Raw genomic sequence first — 21,134 nt, 5'->3', positions numbered from 1 at the left:
GATTCAATTTAAAACATCAAAATAATAAAATACTAAGAAATAAATTTAAACAAAGAAGTGAGGATTTGTATACTTCTTTAACCAAAAAAAAAATGAATGTGTGATATTGCAAAGTATCTGCTTAGACATTTCTCCAATGAGGATACATAAATAATCATTAAATACATGAAAAGATATTCATCATCATTAATTATTAGGGAAGTTTATATACAAACTATGATGACATATCATTTCACACTTTCTAGAATGTTTATAATAAAAAAGAGAATAGCAAATACTGATGAAAATGTAGAAAAATTTGAATACTTATAGAATATTGGTGGAAATGTAAATAGGTGCAATCTCTTTTGGAAAACTGGCAGTTCTTCAAAAAATAGAGAGCTATTATTTGACCCATAAAATCTGCTCCTTTTTCAAACACCCAAGAGAAATAAAAACCTGTATGGTCATAAAAACATTTGCACAAATATTCACAGCAGTACAATTCAAAACAGGCAGAGTAGAATCAACCCAAATGCCCATCACTGATAAATAGATAAATATGGCCTACACATAACATGGAATATTACTCATCAATAAAAAAGGAATGAAGTAGTACTATTAGCTACAAAATGGATGAATGTTTAAAACATTATGCTAAGCGAAAGGAGCCAACAATTAAATACAGAATATTATATGATTCTGTCTATGAGAAATATACAGACTAGACAGATCTATATAGAGAAAAGTTAAATAAGTGCTTGCCTAGTGTAGGAGGGGTATGACTACTAATGGCTATGAATTTGTCTTTGAGAGATGTTGAAAATGTTCTAAGATTTGATTATTTGGATTGTTACTTAACTCGATAAGTTTTCCTTTGTTTTTATTTTTTAAATTTATTTTTGTTAAAATACATTAGAAATGCAATATTATTTTAGTTTTTTAAGTGTGGGAACAATTGGATATCCATTTGCGAAAAATTTGACACCTACATCGCATCATATAAATAAATTAACTTTAAGTGTATTAGAAGCCTAAATTTGAAAGGAATTTTGCTACAAAGCTTCTATAAGATTGTATAAGAGAATACCTTTTTACCTTCGAGTTTGAAAAAAGACATCTTAAAGAGAGCTCAAAAAGCAATATCCATAATAGAAAGGTTGATAAAGGATATGTTAAAATTAGAAACGTCTGTGGATCGAATGAAATGAAGTGAATGAAAAATAGGCCACATAATACTTGAAACATATAAAGAAACAAAAAAATTGTATCCTGAACAGATAGAACACTCTCATAAATAGATTAAAAAAAAAAAAAAAAAAAAAAAACCCGGTCAAAAAAGAGCAAAAACTTGAATAGGAACTTTGCAAATGAGGACTCAAAATTGTTAATAAACATGTGAAAATGTGATCAATTTCAGTAGTAATCAGGCAAGTGAAAATTCAAACTACAATGAGATAACAAACACATTCACCAGTTACCAGAATGCCAAAATAATAATAATAACAATAATAATAATAATAATAATAATAATAAAGACAATATTGTGTGCTGGCAAAGAAGGGGAGCCATCGAAAGTCTAATAAACTATTGGCAAAAATGTAAATTATATACTTCTGAATCAACAATTCTACTTTTAGGTATACATTCAATAGAATGTATAAACATGGCTACGAAGAGATATGCATAAAATATCAATGTCAATACAATTGTATTAGACCCAAACTGAAACAACTCCAACTGTCTATCAATAGCAAAACATAAAAATGCATCAATTTAGGGTACATTAATTAACATAGATGAATATTTTAAATATATTGTTGAGATAAAGAAGAAAATCAGAAAATAATAGTGATGATTCCATTATACAAGCTTCAAAAATTTATAAAATTAAACTATGGTATTTAAGAATGCATAATTAGGTAGTAAAGTATAATGAAAGTGAGGAACTCATTGCCATGAAAATCAAACGGTTTCATCTAGAAAAGAGGGAAGAATTTTAATTGAGAAGGGACATGTGGAGGGTTTCTGAGGTGCTGGCACTGTTTTATTTCTTGTTCTATGTGATAGTAGCACAATAGCTTATTTAATAGCAAACCATCGATGTTTAATGCATTTTTTTCCTAGTTGTATATTCTATTTCCCAATTTAAAAAAGCTTAAAAGAAAAACAAAAAACCTAAACTTGCTTTTGACCACTTAGTTGACTCTGGAAAATAAGATGACAATTAGTTGTGAAATATATGCATGCATAAAAAGTTATTTTCATATATAGAATTTCTACATTAATTAAACTACTATGTACAGTCTTTTTTGAGTAGCGATTTATTTGTGACTATTTTGCAATAAAAGTCCCGAACAAAAATTTATTTAAGTAGTTAATATGCATTTTTCTCGTGTCACACCTCTCTCCGTGTAATAAATTAGATGAGATTCTCAACTACCAAAACTACATTAAGATTCTAGTCCATATCAAGAGGATTGATTTAGGAGAGACTTAGAGAATTAATGACCTGCAGTTGTTGTGCATATTAAATATGGGCTATTCTATTAGAAAATAAAGTAGGCAAATTGTTGCAGAGACATCGGGAAGAAAGTAAAACCCTGCTCTTTTCTTCAGTATGTCAATACCATGTATCTGAAGAAAGCAGTTTGATGAGAGCTTCATCTGTTTGAAATCAACATATGGCTTATATTAAAAGTAAAAACTCCTGCCAACTAAATAGTTACATTATTAAAAACCTGATTTAACTAATTGTGCTATGTAGTGTAGATATCTGAGTGCCGTATAAGTACTAAGTTGTTAAATTTAGATTAAATGGTCATTTACAGGGTCCCTGCTCTTTTCCAAACTTTATATCTATACTCTTTAATTCTTACAACTTTTATGATGGGACTTTTACAGCAAAGAAAAGGAAATTCAAAGAGATTAAATAAATCAACTGAGGTTACACAGCTAGTAAATGTTAGTACAGTTTGGAGAGAAGTATCTTAACTCCTGTTTGAATAATTTTTCATTATTGTATCTTACTGAAACGGACAAATAATCAGTAAATCTGAGTGGCTTAAAATAACAAATGTTCATATTTTATTACACAATCCAACATTTTGGAGGCCAGTTTCAGGAATGGGAGTTGTACGTTCATAGTCATTAGGGGACCCAGGTGTCTTCCAGCTCCTATCTCTCCAATGTAATGACATCTTCCACTGGATTCTTTGGCATCTCTCCAGCATATGAAGGATGAGAAAGACCAAGTGTTCTGTGAAAAAGTTTGAAATTTTACATTTGGAAATGGCCTGCATATCTCTTGTCCATATTCCATTGTCCAGAACTTGTCACCTGGCCTCACCTTACTTGCAATAAGGCTGAGAAATGAAATTTTACTACACTCCTACAAAGAAGAGAGAAGGATTTTATGAGTTCCTATTTATTACTATAAGGCCTCTTTCTCAGGACTGTGGCCAGCCACATGTGGGTAATGCTTCATTGATTGTCGATTTTGCATGTTTGATATTTTACCATGCACACTTAATTTTATTTTCAATCAATATACTAAATACTCATAGCCCTCATTTTCAGGTCCTTTAGCAAAATGATAGTAGACAATACTTATGTGGCTCATACTACACTTCCTCAGTTTTTTACAATTATTAACTAGTTTTGGCTTCCTACGGGGAACCATTGATGTCTTTTGTAGATTATGAACCTTGTCTAACTGTCATATTTCTAATAAGTTCAATAAGGAACAACTGGATTTTTACTCTACTTAGTTGGCAGCCCATTAATCCTTTTCTATATTTCTCTTTGCCATAGACTATGTACTTCCCCACCGTTTACATATTGTTACTTACTCATTTATTTTAACTTTTTACATATTTTATGAAGGTATAATTCAAACCTTTAAAAAATAATATGATATGTAATGACACATTTACTTTATATGATGTATAATGACACATTAACTTTATTCAGGTAAATTATGGGCAAGTTTTAGAATTGGTTCTTTTCTTATTAAGTCAATTTTGCCAACCTTATAAAGTCAGTTATTAAAGCATCTGTTGAACAATTACTAAGGAAAATTACCTATGTTGAGTGTTACTCTGAAAAGTAACTACTCTAATTCACTTACTATTCTGCTGCTTTGATCCAAAGTACTTCATAAATATTTAGACAAAAAAAAAAAAAAGGGGAATGCTTAATATTTTTCAGTGATATTGATCAATAAATAAGATAGATTTAGATTTAACTAATTCCAAAGTTATTAAGCAAAGTAGTCTTTTACATAGAGTACACTAGCCAGAAACTCTTCTCTCATGAGACTTTGTTAAATATGTGGAGAGGCGCAGAGATAATAGCAGAGAGGGGTGAGAAAAATGGCAGATATCCAGGGGGAAGTGGAATGAGGGTAGCAAAGATTCTTTTTTTAGGAGGCCAGGAGCTAAATTTGTATCTGATTAGATAGAAGATAGGGCCAGACTTAGCCCAGGTGAGGTTATACAGTCAGGAGCAAAGGGCAATGTCAAAAACTAATTTTTGTTTGTTTGTTTCACAATTTTAACTGAAGGGTTGACTTTATATTTCTCATGTATGCAATATGAAAATGTTTTCATCATTAATATGTTAATTTGATAAAATCATATTCCAACTTTAAAGGTGTTCTTAATTTACTTATAAACCTGAAGCAGGCTGTTTGTCCACAGAGTAAAGATGAAGCTTCTTATTTTAGAAATAACAACTCTCCAGATTCGGTCCCACCAGCCTCTTGCACCTTGATAACTCGGTTAATCTGAGTTTCTCATTCTATAGCCAAGATAAATTACTTACTCTTCTTCCCACTGATCTTCTTTCCTATGGTTGTGCCTCATTTGCTATTTCCTCATCCTAGCATAACTTCTCTCTTCCCCCACCTCCAAATGTCTAAAAGCTGTCTGTTTTTCAAGACCAAACCTAAATGCCATGTCCCTGAAACCTCCCTCATCTGCCTTGGCTGGAATGAGAGTTTCTCCTTTGGACTCTGTAACATTTGATCTGCATCTCTGTTAAGGCTTTCTACTTTATTAATTTAGATTCATATATAACTCATAGTACATGTACTATATATTTAATGATGAATACATGATTTTCAAATTGAGTTACATGAAGCATTATTAAACTGTGAGACTGATATATTTTGAAAAAGAATTCTATGATTATTTACCTTGAGAAATTATACTTTTCCTTAGTTTATTTTTCTTGGAACCCTAAGACATTCAAGGAGATATTTAATATATAAATCTTTGAAAATTTGTTTAACTACAGAATTAATAATTTTTAATAAAAATTCTTTGATCTTACAGTATATTGGTGTTCTGTGAAGTACACTTAATACTCATGTCCAATGGGTACTGGTTTTCCCACTTCCTCAGCTCAGTGGAATATCTTTAGTTAGCCCTGTTAAATCCCATCTTCCCTACTTGCAGGGATTTATTCCTTCCTATCACTGCCATTTCTCATGGCTCCATCTTTTATCCTGTGTTTTGAAAAGGAGGTTTGTCCACATGGAAAGGATATGTTGATGGAGGCTGGGGGTATGAGCAACCAGAGCGATTAAAGATCTATATGCTGCAGTTGGTTGGCAGTCTTCGTCAACTTGCAAGAACAACTAATTTGACTCCTTGTCACAAGGACTGCACAGTGTTTATCTACATAAAGACATGAGGTTCTCAAAAAGCTTAATAGCTCTGCTGGCTCACTGGGGCTGGTTAGTAACTGCGCTCGTGAAGCAGAGCTCAGAAGGCTGTCTTTATTGAGTCCATTTCAGTGTGTGCGGTCCTTGGCTTCATTCTCATTGAATTGTATCATTATATCGTCTTTCCTTTGTTCTCCTTTGAGAAAATACTCATGTCCAATGGACATTGCTTTTAGTACTGCCTCAGCTCAGTGGAACATCCCCCTGAAGTAATTAGTATAAAAAGTCTAACTGGCTATATTGGCAAGGTGGGGGATGGTCAGAACAGGGTTTTAGGATGCTGGGAAGATTGGAAGGGGTAGCAGGAGAAAATGGTTAATACAAAATATTATCTTAGCACACTGATATACATGGACTATCCCCTTACCAGCTGATAAATTCCTTGAGATTTGTCCTTGGTAATGTGCGGTCCATAGTACTTAGCAAAGAGAATTAGATACTAATGAATATTTTGTTAAAATAGTATGAAGTTTTTAAGACATTAATTGTGTAGAGAGTTTCCCAACCACTTCTGATCATTTTAGTAGGGTTATTAGTTTCCAGCCCACAATAGGTGGTAGGGGGTTCTTGTTCTAAAGGAGGTTAAAGATTCTGCCTCATGGAAAGCCAATACTGGCTTCAGACAAAAAGGCATGTGTCAGTTCCACAGACAGACAGACATCCTTAGTAGAGGGCACATTCTGCAAAGGACTAGAGTGTAAATCATTATTTAACATATCCTATGATATTAAAAGAGAAGTGCAGATTTCCTCTCTCTAAATTGTAATTTTGACTCAATGTCCTTCAATCACTTATTGCGAAAAGAGATTAACAGTCTATTTAATCATCCATCAGGAAAAAATACTTTAAAGCTGTTACAAAATGACTCTCCAGAAAGGCCACATGATTTTCTTGCAGTGATTTGAAATTGTTTGCTAATGACCGATTATGCTCCTTTTTGATAAAAGCACTGCTGGTGGCAATGGCTTTATGTGTGAGCACAATTAAGACTCATGTTTCATTCTTGCTTCATTCTCCATAACCACATACTTGAAGACAACCCTTCTGCACTTCTGTCTACTCGTGGCATTTCTTGATGCCGTTAAGCTTAATTTTTAGTAATAAACCTTTCCATTTATATGATATTTAACATTTTTGAGATTCTTAACACCTGTGTGACACATCAAATTTGTGATAGCCTTAAGAGGTAAAGAGAGCCTGAACTGGGTTTCTAATTGCACATTAGCTACACATGGCAAATAGCATTTGTCATTTAGTTTGTGATAAGGCTTATTCTGTAACCCTATACTGCCTTTATTTCCTTGAACTTATACTTTAACATAACCATAGACTATCTTCCATCTGTGACACTTGCCTCTTTCCATACTCAGTTTGCCTCACTATCACACAGTTACTTGAATTTGGCTGCCAACCACTCTCCACAGACATCCTTTTCATAGAATTGGTTGGGATGAACATTCTATGGTCCTTGAAATTTGTCTAAAATTTATGTTTTCTATGTCTTTTTTTTTTAAATGAGTTTTGATTTTACACAGCAGCATCTTTCATCGGGATATGATTTTCCAGAAGTATTGGAAGATGAAAACAGTACCAGATATAACTTGGAGTATTTGCTGAGCAAGTTGACAGCATTTGTCCGTATTGTTCCCTGCTACCCTGCTCTACACATAGCATATACTCAATAAGTAGGAGAAATTAAGATATTGTTATTTCTAAGTTGATTTGCATTGTCAATGCCTCATTTGACTCTAAACGATTTAATTGGTCATTGAATTATTGGAACGTAGTAGGCCCTCAATTAATGCTTCAGGAATAAATGATGCTAATAAGTATCCAAATGTTGGCTGCAACAACAAGTGAGTAATAATTTGAATTGCTCTAATTGTGTGGTTTATTTTCATAAAATTTTGAGAAGCTGGCTTGGGGATATTGAGAACTGTTCCACATTTATGGATTAATTTCAATTTCTGTTTCTCCTTTGTGTATGTTCTATTTCAAATTCTTCTCTTTCTAAGGCCCCCGCTCTGTACCTTCATGGGGTGGTGGTGGGGGGGGTATTTTATATTTTATTTTCTATTCCCCTTTCCCCCTCAATATTGCTTTTTGTACCTTTCATCATCAAATCGCTTTCTCTCAACTCTCCTATTTCTTGAGCAGCATGTTTTCTCTTTGCCTTGCAGCACACAAAATCATTTAGAAAATATGTTCCTGCCTCAAATCCATTTTGCTACCTGCTAATGCATCAGTAGACCTGAATCACTTCTTCTAGCTTGTTGATCAGCACTGGAATATACAGGTACCTCTCAGCACATCTTGTACTAAATGACATTAAACTATGTTTGTCTCTCCACCGGACTGTGAAATCGTCAAAGGAGAGAGACATGGTATATTTATGTATATACCCATACCTGATGGTGAGTGACTGCTGGAATATCAGCCCAATAAACACTGGTGGAATTCTATCTCTAGTCTTCTCATCTTTGCAAATGACTGTTGACTTGAACAACATCTGAATAAACACAATAAAGATGTATATAGTGTGAATGTCTCTTTTTTGCCAATGCCTTTTAATTAAAATATTAGTAATTCTTACTTTAGACTGAAAACATGAATAAAGAAATGGAACAATTTTGACAATCATCTGCCATTTCCGAGTGTCTGAAAGCAAAATTATCATGACTTTATCAGTTTTAGTATGGATATTATTAGAGACAAGTTGAAAACAACTTTTTTCCCTAACTGATTTTTCTAAATAATGATTTTATTTCACCTTCCCCTAAAAATTCAAATGCTATGCATGAAGATAAAATGAATTACCCTATAAAACTGCCCTACAAAGTTTAGCTGCTTGCAATGTTATATATAAATTTTTTAAAAAATTTTATACATTCAAGCCAAAAGTTTTATCATCATGTGTAAGATGACAATGATGTGATTCCAGGTTCAAGTCATAGTTTTTTATTAGTAATACATACAAACTATGTATAAAAAATTTTTATGTTAGAGTCATACAGATCCAGATCTGAAGATCACTATTCAGATTAAACAGACTAAAAATAAAACATTTGAGAAATTTTTCTAAACCAGCTTTAGACACAGAATGAATAGGGATACATTACTTTACTAGAGCTGTCAAACAAACACCACAGAATGGAGATTTAAACAACAGAAATTTATTTTCCCGCAATTCTGGAAGCCAGAATCTGGATCAAGGTGTTGGTAGGGTTGATTTCTTCTGAGCCTTCTCTTCCTAACATGTAGATAGACTTACCCTTCTGGTAACTTCACATGATCTCCCTTCTGTGCATGTTCTCTTCTTAAAAGAATACCAGTAAGAATGTATTGGGACACACCCTAATTACTTCATTTTACCTCTTTAAAGACCATATCTCCAAATACAGTCAAATTTTCCAGTACTAAGAGTCAAGATTTCATCATAAGAATTTTTGGAGGATACAATTTTGTCTTCAACAAAGAATATAAAATATCTCCAGAAGCATATCTTCCTGAGGTAGGGCTGATTGTACAGTCCATGTGTAAATGAAGAGATTCTGGGCAAAGTCATTTCCAGTGGACTGTCTTATGATGACACCTTCATTACAAGAAGAAATTGAAAAAGATCCAGTGTGAATTTTAACACAAAGAAGAAAAATATTCTTTACAGTCTCTCAGTACATCATTATAAAAGAAAATGCACATATATACATATTTTTTAAGCAGAGAGGTTGTTGTTCTTTGAGTCCTACCTTGAGAACTTTAATACAATTTTAAGTTACTCTCAAAATGAACTTCAAGTTCTATCTACAATTTAATTTCAACTTTAAATCATTAATTAGAACTTTTTTGATCATCTTTTATTTTCTGTTACCAAACTTAGTTTTCAAAGTAAAACTTTTTCTATTCTTAATCATTATACAGACATAAAAAAATTTTTGAGACTTGTCACTTTGTGTCAACATTTTTATTAAATGTATCTTCTTTTTTTTTTCTGCTATAGTCTAATGACCTCGTTAGTGTCTTTTAATGAAGCATTCAAAGATACAGGGATCAGTCAATCAACACATTTGGTGTGTTCTACTCTGTGCTAGAAAATTATGCTCAGAAGGAGAATTAGAGGATCCCACTCTGTGCTGAACACTGCTATTGTTGTCTTATAATACAGAGAAAACTATTATGATACTCATTTTCTAGATGAGAGGCCTGGTCACATGGCACAAATGACACATGTAAGATCAAACCACTATGTCCCATGAGCTAATGTTCAAACCCAAGCTTTCACTGACAACAACATTTCTGCATTCTAATATGCCATACAGTATTTTTCTCATAATGATGAAATAGGGAAGGCAATAATATTATAGAAGTCTCTGATCTTAATGTAGTAATCCTTAGAAGGCTCTCTGAAATACATATAATTATCATCATTTTACAAATAAATAATTTTCACTTTAGAGAGGTGAATAATCTTATAATGAATAGCACAAGTGTTGAAAGAGAATGTGAAACAAACCTCAAGACTTTCAGGGGTCTTCTCAGTTAAAGACATCAACCTTGCTATTAAGGAGTTTTAAATTAATTAGATAGTTGCAAAACTATCAGACTAGGGGGAAAACAAATCCATACTTACACCCAAATGTTGTTCTGGGAAAATGAATATGTTCAAAGAGGACATAACCCCAGAGAGGATTTTTAATAGGTTTATAACTTTTTCCCTTGAGCCTGTCTGAAGTAACCTAAATTTTAGTCTTCACTGAGTCACTAACCCAATCACTTTGAACTAATTCATTTATATGCAATCAAATAATAAATATCTTATAACCTGAAATCCCAATACCCAAAGTGTTCATGGGAACCAGTCATTACTGAGGAGACCAAAAGCTTAAAGGAAACTTATTAAGTGCTCTAGTAAAGTAATGGAGAGCCTGGAGAATCTGTGCATGAGGAGAGATTTGGGAAATAGGTGGGAACAATGAAGAGAAAAAGGAAGAAATCAAGGAGGAGCAAGAGAAACAAGCTACTATGGAAGGCAATTAGAGCAAAATAAAACAAATGGAGAGAGCACAAGAGAAAATGAGTCAATCCTGAGACTGCAAGGCTAGAAGAAATGGTAAGTGGCATGAGGGAAAGAGGAAAGCTAATGAGAAAGAATTTATTAAAACAGCTCAGCACTATGTGGAATTGAATAACTCTCTTCATATATTGCTTGTCAGTATATCCAAGGCAAAGTGAATAGATACATGACTGCAGAATTTGCATTTCCCAATGAAGGGGAGAAAAGTAATCGTAAGCCTTCCCAGAGAGGAGTGTTTATACATATAGATGAAATGTATACATACAGATTTTTGATAATTTGAGTAAATAAAATAATATTTGAAATTTTAAGGAAAGAACAGACACAAATACAGATGTAAAAGTTATATCTAAGCCTATATCTTCAATAGATAAATACATTGGCAATCACTGCCAGACAAAATTATTTCAACCTGCACATCATGATTTTTTTCAGAATATATACTGCTAAATGGACAGATTTCATGAGAAAGTTAATCTCTCTTATAGGAACTGTTAAAGAGTTTTCTATATCATTATATTAATAAAAATAAATTATGTTCACTGGTAACCAGAGATTACAATTTTTATATGATAAAGTATCAAATAGAGCTTAGAGAAGGTTTTGCTGCTAGTGTGATGTTTGGAAAAAAGGATGCCTGTAATAAAAAGTAATTGTTTCTTTACTCATGAGATGTGAAAAAGTTAAAATTAAAGGTAGGTTGAAGGAGGACAAAGTTGGAGAACTCACACTATCTGATTTCAAGACTTAATATAAAGCTACAGTAATCAAAAAAGTGGGATATTGAAGAAAGATCAGATGGTTAGATCAATGGAACAGAAGAGAACTCAGAAATAGAGTCAACTGATCTTTGACAAAGGAGCAAAAGAATGGAGCAAAGGTAGTCTCTTCAACAAATGGTTCTGAAACAACTGGACATCCACACGCAAAAAAACAAATCTAGTCGCAGACTTTACACCCTTCATAAAATTAACTCAAAATCAATCATAGACCTAAATGTAAAACATAAAACTGTAAAACTCTTAGAAAATGACATAAGAGAAAACCTTGGGTGTGGTGAAACCTTTTTAGGTGCAACATAAAAGACAAGGCCTATGAAGGATTGATAACCTGACCTATATTTAAAAAAATAAATAAAACAAACAAATAAACAAACAAACAAAAACTTTGCTCTGTAAAAGACAATTTTAAGAGAACGAGAAGATAAGCCACAGATTGGAAGAGAACGTTCACAAAAGACACATCTGATAAAGGGCTGTTATCTAAAAAACATAAAGATCTCTTCAAACTCAACAATAAGAAAACTAACAATCCTATTAAAAAATGGGGCCAGGACTTTGAGAGATACCTTACTAAAGAATATATACAGATGACAAATAGGCATGTAAAAAGATGCTCCACATCATAAGTCACCAGGAATTGTTAATCAAAACAACAGTGAGATACAGCTACACACCTATTAGAATGGCCCACATCTGGAGCACTGAAAACTTCAAATTCTGGCGAGGATGTGGAGCACAAGGAACTCTCATATTTTATTGTTGGGAATACAAAATTTTACAACCACTGTAGAAGGCAATTTGGCTTTTATTTTTCTACAAAACTAAATATAGTCTTACCATACAATATAATAATTGCTCTTGGTATTAACTGAAAGGAGTTAAAAACATTTGTTCACACAGGAAGCTGTACATGAATGTTCATGTGAAAGAAACCAATCTACAAAGTCTTCGCACTGTATGATTTTAATACATGACTTTTTAGAATAGGCAAATTATGAAGGCAATAAAAAGTAAGTGGTTTCCAAGGACGAGAAAGGAGAGATGAGAGTTGAATAGATAGAGCACAGAAGATTGTTAAGGCAATAAAAATATTCTGCGTGGTTTTATAACAATAATACCTTATATAATATTATAATAATGAATATATGTCACTATACATTTGTTGAAACCCATTAAATATACAACACTAATAATGAATTCTAAGGTAAACTATGAACTTAGGTGATTATGATGTGTTGATGTAGGTTCATTTTTTGGGAAAAGATGTACCATTCTGGTGAGTGATGTTGACAATAGGGGAGGTGATGCACGTGCAGGGTCTGGAGTATATGAGAAATCTTTGTACCTCCCTCCCTCTCCATTTTGTTGTAAAATTAAAACTACTTTAAAAAATAAATTCTGAAAATTTAAAGATAGGAGTCCAAACATCAGAATAGCCTCAGGAACATATTTATCCAGATATTAAGATATTATGAAGATTTTCATATCAAATGTAGTTTTAAAAATAAAAGTGTACATTCTTCTAGAAATATAATTTTTTCTCTTACCTTATCATTAATTTTTGTTCATAAGCAAAAATAATTTTATTAAATTTACAGATTTAAAGAAATATAAGTTTCTGATGGTTAGGACATTGTCACGAATAACACTAAAAATAATATCTCTAATTTATTGAGTACTGAGTATATGTTAACACAACTTTTTATACATTATTCCTTTTAATTTTTTTCTCAGTGCTTTGAGGATGAATTTATCATCCTTATTTTTAGGATGAGGAATTTGATACTTAAAAATGTTAAATAATACGCTTGGGTGACACAAACGGCAAGTGGAACAACTTGGACTGCAGCTGGGGAATCAACTCTGTATTGCATGTGCTAAACCACCACACTCTACAGTCTTCATCTATAATATACTTTTGAATGTATTTGTATATCCTCTCTATTTGTAATAAAAGATTTGGATTTTTAGAGATCATCTAGCATATTGGTGATGGACACTGCCAATTTATGAACAATGAAAAAAGAGTACAACAAAGGCGGTCAAGTTAAAAGGTCATGTTACACAGAGTATGTACATAAATCCCTCATATTTTAGTAAAGGCAAAGATATTCCAATAGAAAATTGTGCCCACTAAATGTTAAATGGTTGAAAAATATGTTAGAGTGAAGGGAAGGTCACAAGTAGACATTTTTGTTGTTGTTGATCCCAACCTCAAACTCATTCCAGCAGTAACACTGTTGCTTTGCCCCTTCTATAGATAATTGCCTTCTAGTTCTAAAAGAAGAGTCAGCAGCAAAGGAGTTTCTCTTTTACAAAATCTGTCCTACCTGTGAAGAAATTTTAAAACATCCTCAGCAATCTCATTATCCAGTCACAGAGTCCACCATGCAGTATAAACTGATTAGATCATGTAGGGGCCCTTTTTAACACCCTCCTCCCCCATCACCTAGTACAGTGCCGTAAGTATAATAGATCCTTAATAAATTCTCATTCATTTGATCAAGATATCTTTCATACGGCAACAGGAAAAAAAGCCAAGTCAATTTAATAGCTCATATGAATTTTATAAAGAACTAGAAAAAACTGAATTGATGTAAAAGACTTTGGAAAAAGAAAAAAAAAGACACCAATAATTCTAATTCCTTCCATTAGCAAACATTATGCATGCAGAGGCTTATAAAATATTTGGTTTTGTTTTGCTTTTTGATTTTCACTCTCTAGATTTTTTTGAAATTCAAATGCCATGTGAAGAAGTTTTAAGTATCTGCTAGATGTCTGAGATATGGGGTCCTAATTTATCCTATTACCCCAATTGAATGCCAGACATGTGGGTGAGGCCATCTGAGATCCCCTTTTGAGCCCAGGTGAAATGAGGCTGGCACATCTTAAGGCATCATTTGCTATTCAGCTGTTTTATAGTAACAGAGTTAGCACTGTAGACATGTATCCATTTTTTAAATTTTTCATCACAATATTATTCAAAGGAATATTCATTGATCAAGTGAATAATGAAGAATTTTACTAATGTATTAAAAGAGGTCCCATAAAATGAACAAGATAATGACCAAATTAACTGAAATGAGTATTTTAAATAATTAACAATGTTTATTCATATATACTCCTAGCTTACTGAGCATAAAAGTCTACCTGCTTGTAAGAAGAATGATATCCCTTTATGATATCCCACATTACTAATTTGCGCTGGAAATTATAAATGCTATAGAAGGGAAACTGTATGTAGTCAATCAAGAAATACTGGTTAGTCCCCACTATTCTCTCTACAAGCATAAGTTCTTGTGTTCTTGTCCATTTCTGTATCACTTGGCCATTGTGAAGCAAAACCAGGATCTTCAAACCCAGGCAATGTATACTTCTAACCTAGTCTTCAAGGTAGTAGTGAACCTGGGATATTAGGAGAAGTACACTTGACCAGAAATCAATATACTTGGTCTTAATCTCAAAGCTTTCAGTAAGTAATTGAATGATTCTAGATTTGGCATCTAATTTTCGTGCCCCTGCATTTTTTTTCACTCACAGTTTGAGAGGTAAGAAGTTGCTTTCCTAGTTTCATGGAGTGATATGACAATGAAATTTAGCATTTTAGAGCTGAACAGCATAGATAAAGTTTATTAACTGCAAAAATAGATATTTCATTTTCTATACTTAAGAGAAGATTTGGATTGGCTTTTTCTATTTTAGCTTTTTCTATCAGGAAAGTAAACTATAGCAACCATATGGATTTAACACTCAAATAAGTTTTATATTTTCTCCTTTCTTCTACTTGGCTTTTCATTATAATTCATATTTTTCCAGATCTTAATTTTTAGATTTTTTCTTTTTATTTTAGGTGTTTTTGTTTATTTTATTATATGCATTATTTATAAATGACTCCAAATCTTTTTATGAAAAAATATAGTAAATAAAATTTTAAAACGAACATGCATATAACACATGCTTTTTGCAGGAGAAAGAATAGACTATATGCCTGATACGGCTTTAAGATACTCTGAACTATCTGGTCAGTTTTTGGATTTTAGTAGTCATTATATATACTAAAGCAATTTTTTGCTTTCAGTGTATGTGCTATGGACTATTAATGTGCTATGGAGGCACTCTGGTGTCTCTCTGAGTTGCTTTTAACAAAGAATATTCCCCAGACAACAGTAACATAATATCCAAAGGTTTCATAATCTTTATAATTCTATTTATTCATAGCCTCAGTCACTCAATTACTCCCCATGCTTTATTAAATTTTTCTCATCAATTGAACTTATTAGTTATAGATGATAGATAGATAGATAGATAGATAGATAGATAGATAGATAGATATAGATAGATGGATGGATAGATAGATAGGTAGATTGATGATAGGTAATCTGTCAATATGGCTCCAAGCAGATTCAATATAATAAATTAGAGCAAATGTACAAAGGGATTATAAATTTTTGGAATCAAAATGGCATACAGGGAAACTTAAGCTGCTTCTAGATATTAGAGGGAAAATACTTGCTAGAAATTGGAGACAATGGGCTGCAGTTTTTTCTATCATTCCAGCCAAATGCCAGGTACATAAATTAGGCATGTTACCCATCATCAATGGTCAAACGGGCCTCTTATCCTCTATATAGTGAGTTTTAATTTTGAAGTCAAAAACAATTATTTTCTAAGATCTTTAAGTCTGTGAATACAGAACCATCCACAAAATACACAGGTAATATTGGTTCTATTTCTAATGTAGCTGATCAAATGCAAAGTAAAAGTAATGTGAACTAAGCAAAACCCATTTGAGAATGGCAGTGACACCAACATCACGAAAATAAGCATCTATTATCATCACTGCATCTATTACTTAAACAAGTAAATGTTTAAAGTACTTGACTCATTTCACTTTTTAAATACGTTTTGTGTACTTCCTTGATATTTTATGTAACTTGGCACATTTTGTATACTCTCTTGTTATTTTATATAATTGTATTTAGTGAAAATTCAGTCTTTGGAAAGGTCCTTAAATAATATTACTCATCGATGACTGACTATAGCACTTATAATCCAAATGAATATTACACTGTAGGGTTTTCCCCCCCTTTTCATGAGAAACTTATTTATTTTTTAATAGAACGTTTTCATTAATTTTATCTGGCTTATTTCATTGTGTATGTATTTCATGCAGTTAAAACTAAACTCTGCCCTCCTAGACAATGCTCACCAAATTATATATGACAGTGCTGGTGTAGTTCCTCGTTGGCATGCTACAACCTGCTTCGTTAATGAATATTTTTAAGCTTCTTTGAAGTCTTGAATATGAAAATAGAATAAAAATGTGATTACTGTCACTATAGCACTGCCAAATTTGTTAATGAGGCAATATTCTTTATTTTGTCTTAGGCCAAATTTGATGGTTGTTTTGCAAACAACACAAAGCAATGATTAATGCACGTAAGCTAAGCTCCTCAGCTTTATGTTGTGGATGCTTTTTATGTAGATTTATTCAACATTTTCCCCTTAGTGTTTGGGAGGAATCAAATTTCATAGCTTCGACTATTTCACATGTTCAGTACAGATCCTAAAAGTAGGTAAAATGGAGGTGAAAAAGCTCCTCAGGGAATAAGTATACTCTCTTATATGTTGTCCTAAAATACTTTTTTCAATGACATTTGTCATCTAAACTGGGTTTGCTGAAATCCTGAAATCCCGTTATATACAATAAGTTTTGTCTTTATTAGTGCTAAATTCTCTAAGTTACAGAGCATGGTCTCTTCTGCCTAACTTAAAAGATTCTGACATCCCCAAATTCTACAGAAAAGCTCATGGACAGCACAGGAAACTCCTGCCAGTGAGAAGATATAGTCACTATATTTTACAACCTTTTACATCAAATTATTTAAAAGTCCTCTTGCATTAGTTACCTCTGAAATCAATTATAAATTTCATTTTTTGTTTTGTTTTGTTTTTGGTCAAGTATTTCAGTTACCACAAAGACACCTACCCATGGAAGTATATTTTACAATATTTAGAATCATGTTTAATTTTATTTCTTACTATAATTTCAACTTTTCAATTTACACTTCAAAATTATTTGAGAATTATGCAAACTGTTTGTTTTTTTAGTGAGAAAACATTATATTTTAAATGTAAACATACTAACTTATTTCAATCCCTAATATTCCTCTGAGACTGCTAAGTTGAATAGTTTTAAGAGTTTAGATAAATTGGTCAGATAGGTTTATAATAGAGTGCTAAAGGGAACTGAGGTTATCTGTGAGACGATGACAGTAATAATGTTAATAAGGGCAGGCAGTTTATTGAGCAGAAAACTAGTGAAATAACAAAAACATTAATCATTGCTAGATAGCAAATTCTTTGAGGACGGGGACCAGAGCTTATAAAACATTTACCTCACATGCCCTGCCTATACTATGGTTAAGTGGTCAGTAAATATATGTGAACTTTGGTTTCATGGTCAGAGAGAAGTAGAAAAAGAGTCATGTCAAAAAAAGTGATAAAACAATTTGCCTATAAAGTCATCTACTATTTGAATCATCTTTCAAAACCAAAGTATATAAATAATTCAGTAATCTAGACAGGAAAATTATTTGCCAAACTGCCACTAAATCCTGGGAAAAAGAATAATGCACTTTCCTGATAAATCTTGTTTCTTCCACATGGAAATATCAGGCATATATGATATGAATGAAGGACTAGTTAGCCAAATACATTTTGTTTTTAAGAAAATGGGTATAGTCTATGGCCATGCCACCCTGAACAAGCCCAATCCTATCTGATCTTGGAAACTAAGTAGAGTTGGGCTTGGTTAGTACTTGAATGAGAGACCATCTAAGAACACCAGGTGTTGTAGGTGTAAAAATTTTGAAAAAAAGAATTATAAGCAATAAGGTCCTTACAATCTGTGAGATCAACCAAGGATTGCCTCACCTAAAAAAAAAAAAAAAAAAGAAAGAAAAGAAAAAGAAAGTAGGTATACAATGGATTAATTAATTTAATTTAAATGTCATAAAACTCTAATTAGGTCAGTAAAACTCCCATTAGGTTAGTTAAATGATTGAGCTATATGTAACAGTACTGATCATGGCCCAATCACACTTGTTTTGTTGTTGTTGTTTATTTTATTTTATTTTATTTTATTTTATTTTATTTTATTTATTTTATTCTATTTTATTCTATTTTATTTTATTTTATTTTATTTTATTTTATTTTATTTTATTTTATTTTATTTTATTTTAAATACTGTCCGACTTCTTATTTTGTTAAACTGGAATTGAGGCCTTGGGCCTGGGGCCCAAGGATGTTAGGAAGCATCTGTAGCCTGGGTTTAATGTCTCGTGCAAACATCAGGAAGATCCAAGGCTAACGGTCCAAAACCAAACTCTCAATTATATGGACTAGTTAAAGAAATGAATCGAAGATTTGGGACTCACTAGGTCTGAGAAATGAGGGGTGTCAGTGTCTGTGTCAGCATTAAGAGGTTCAGAGCAAGCAGAAAGAAAGCTAGATCTGGAAGAATTTCATGAATCAGAATATCAGACACTTGTAATGCTTTGTATACATGGCAATACTGTGGTCATAAGGAGAGAGGAGAATAAAGCAAACCCATATAGTTAAATGAGGGTATTGATGGTACTTACTCAACTTACCCAAAGACTTATTGTAGAAATCAAAGAACAAAGGATATGCAAATGCATCTTTTAAACACAGAAACATAGCATATAAACATACAGGTTTCCTCCCCCCACTCAGAATTATTCAGACAAAATTATACTGGGTTCTTAAAGCTAGAGTTGTGTTTTTGAAAATGTATCATTCTTAAAGTTGTCTATGTTTAAACTAGAAAATTTCTGATGCTGATTCTCTTAAGGTTTGCAGTTATAAACATTAAGTACATCATACATATGTTAGGCAGGTTGATTTTACATGTGACTTAGTCATTTCTTGCTCTAACAATTTTAAAGGCACTATTGCTCTTCCCTCCCTCATTCTCAATGGCAAAGACAGCCAGCCGTTCAACATAGTAAAATTATATAACAGCCTCTGTCTGGAGTATAATTTTAGTCTAACCAGTAGTCTATTATCATAATCATGTTCCCCATGGGATCTAAATTCCATGTTCTCTATGAGATCTCAAATCATTGACATTATTAAAATACATTCAATATTTTTAATTCTATATGACCTCAACTTCTTTCATATACTATGAGTTTTATAAATTGTTTTTAACAGGTGAATTTTGTATTTTCCTCTTTAAGACCCTTCATTTAAGCAAACAAAAGGAAAATACAAGTGGGCCAAAACCTATCTTTGTCGATAAAAAGATTTCTACTGTCTCTCTTCATCCAAATACTTTTAACTCTGGGCCTATTAAAAAAAATAGTTGAAGAAAATGCATTTAATACAGGAAAGATAAAATTTGGCTTGCATCTCATGATTACTTAAAGAATGTAGGCAGAAAGCATTAACAAGTGGGTAGGCTAGGAAAAACAAAATAGTTTAAAACTGAGGCAAATTAAACAGCCTCTTTTCCCATCTAAATGTAGAAGCTGGCCCTCACTTCTACAGTGTTCATGCCTTATGGGATTATAAACTCAGCATAATCAAAATATCTCATGTTTCAAGAGAAAGCAGAAATCCAGATTACCCTGTAGAAATTAATATTTTAAATAGTGCAGCATAACCTTATGACTAAGGAGAACATGACTGTAAAATCAGTTTTCTTGGGTTCGAATCCCAATAACACTACTGACTTACTATCTGTCCCTCAGTTTTATTATTAAAAATGGGGTAATAATAGGATAATAACATTCTATTATAGGGATACTCTATGTACTAAATGAGTTAATATTTGTAAAACATTAAAAAATGACTGACACATAGTAAGCACTGTATAATGCTTACAACATTTTGTAAATCAAAATGTTGATCAAACTTTAAAATGCAGAGTAAAGACATCATCGTATCAAACAAACGAAGTATAGTTATAAATTTTGTTTAGGCTACATGATATGAGTTTTGAACCTCTGATTTAGGGGAACATAACTAACCTGGTACCTGGGAGGGGGGAAATAATCTTATCCTGTGTTGCTTCAGATGAGATGGAACTGAGATTAGTGAGTAGAAGTTAGAGGAAAGTCTAATTTGAGTCAGGAGCTACTTTCTACCAATTAGATGTGTCTAAAAGTAGAATGAACTGCCTAAAAACTAGTGAGTTCCCTGTCACTGAATGTGGCTCAAGCAGAAACTATAAGATAAATTATCTTTTGGAGATGTGATACAATTTCTGCAGTGGGTAAGCCTTTAGAAAAATGAACTGTAAAATGTTTTCCAACCCTAAAGTCGTGAATCTAAGATGACAAATACCAGAGGATCCTGGCAAATAGAATGCACAGCAACTGGAAACACTGCTGGCCCTATCAATAACCCACAAGCAATAGTCAGTTACAGCAATGATCAAGGAGGCTGAGGGGAAGGAGGTAGCAAAGGATAACTGTAGGCGTTTTTTAAGACTCAATGAAGGTCCACTGTGGGGGTATGGAAAACCCATAGCCCCAAAATGTTACTG

General features: G+C 32.5%; 1 protein-coding gene and 1 pseudogene across 1 annotated transcript in view; one reads left to right on the top strand and one right to left on the bottom strand.

Annotated features, from left to right (window-relative positions):
- DPP10 (dipeptidyl peptidase like 10) overlaps nucleotides 1-21,134 on the bottom strand; it is a 1,197,668-nt gene that overhangs the window by 752,888 nt on the left and 423,646 nt on the right. The window lies entirely within an intron of this gene.
- Nucleotides 18,304-18,422, top strand: LOC118614090 (annotated as a pseudogene).

This window comes from Rousettus aegyptiacus, unplaced genomic scaffold (assembly GCF_014176215.1).
Source record: "Rousettus aegyptiacus isolate mRouAeg1 unplaced genomic scaffold, mRouAeg1.p scaffold_m13_p_2, whole genome shotgun sequence".
In the NCBI taxonomy this organism is placed as follows: domain Eukaryota; kingdom Metazoa; phylum Chordata; class Mammalia; order Chiroptera; family Pteropodidae; genus Rousettus; species Rousettus aegyptiacus.
Note: the sequence above shows the minus strand (reverse complement) of the source record. Positions and strands in the feature narration are given on the sequence as shown.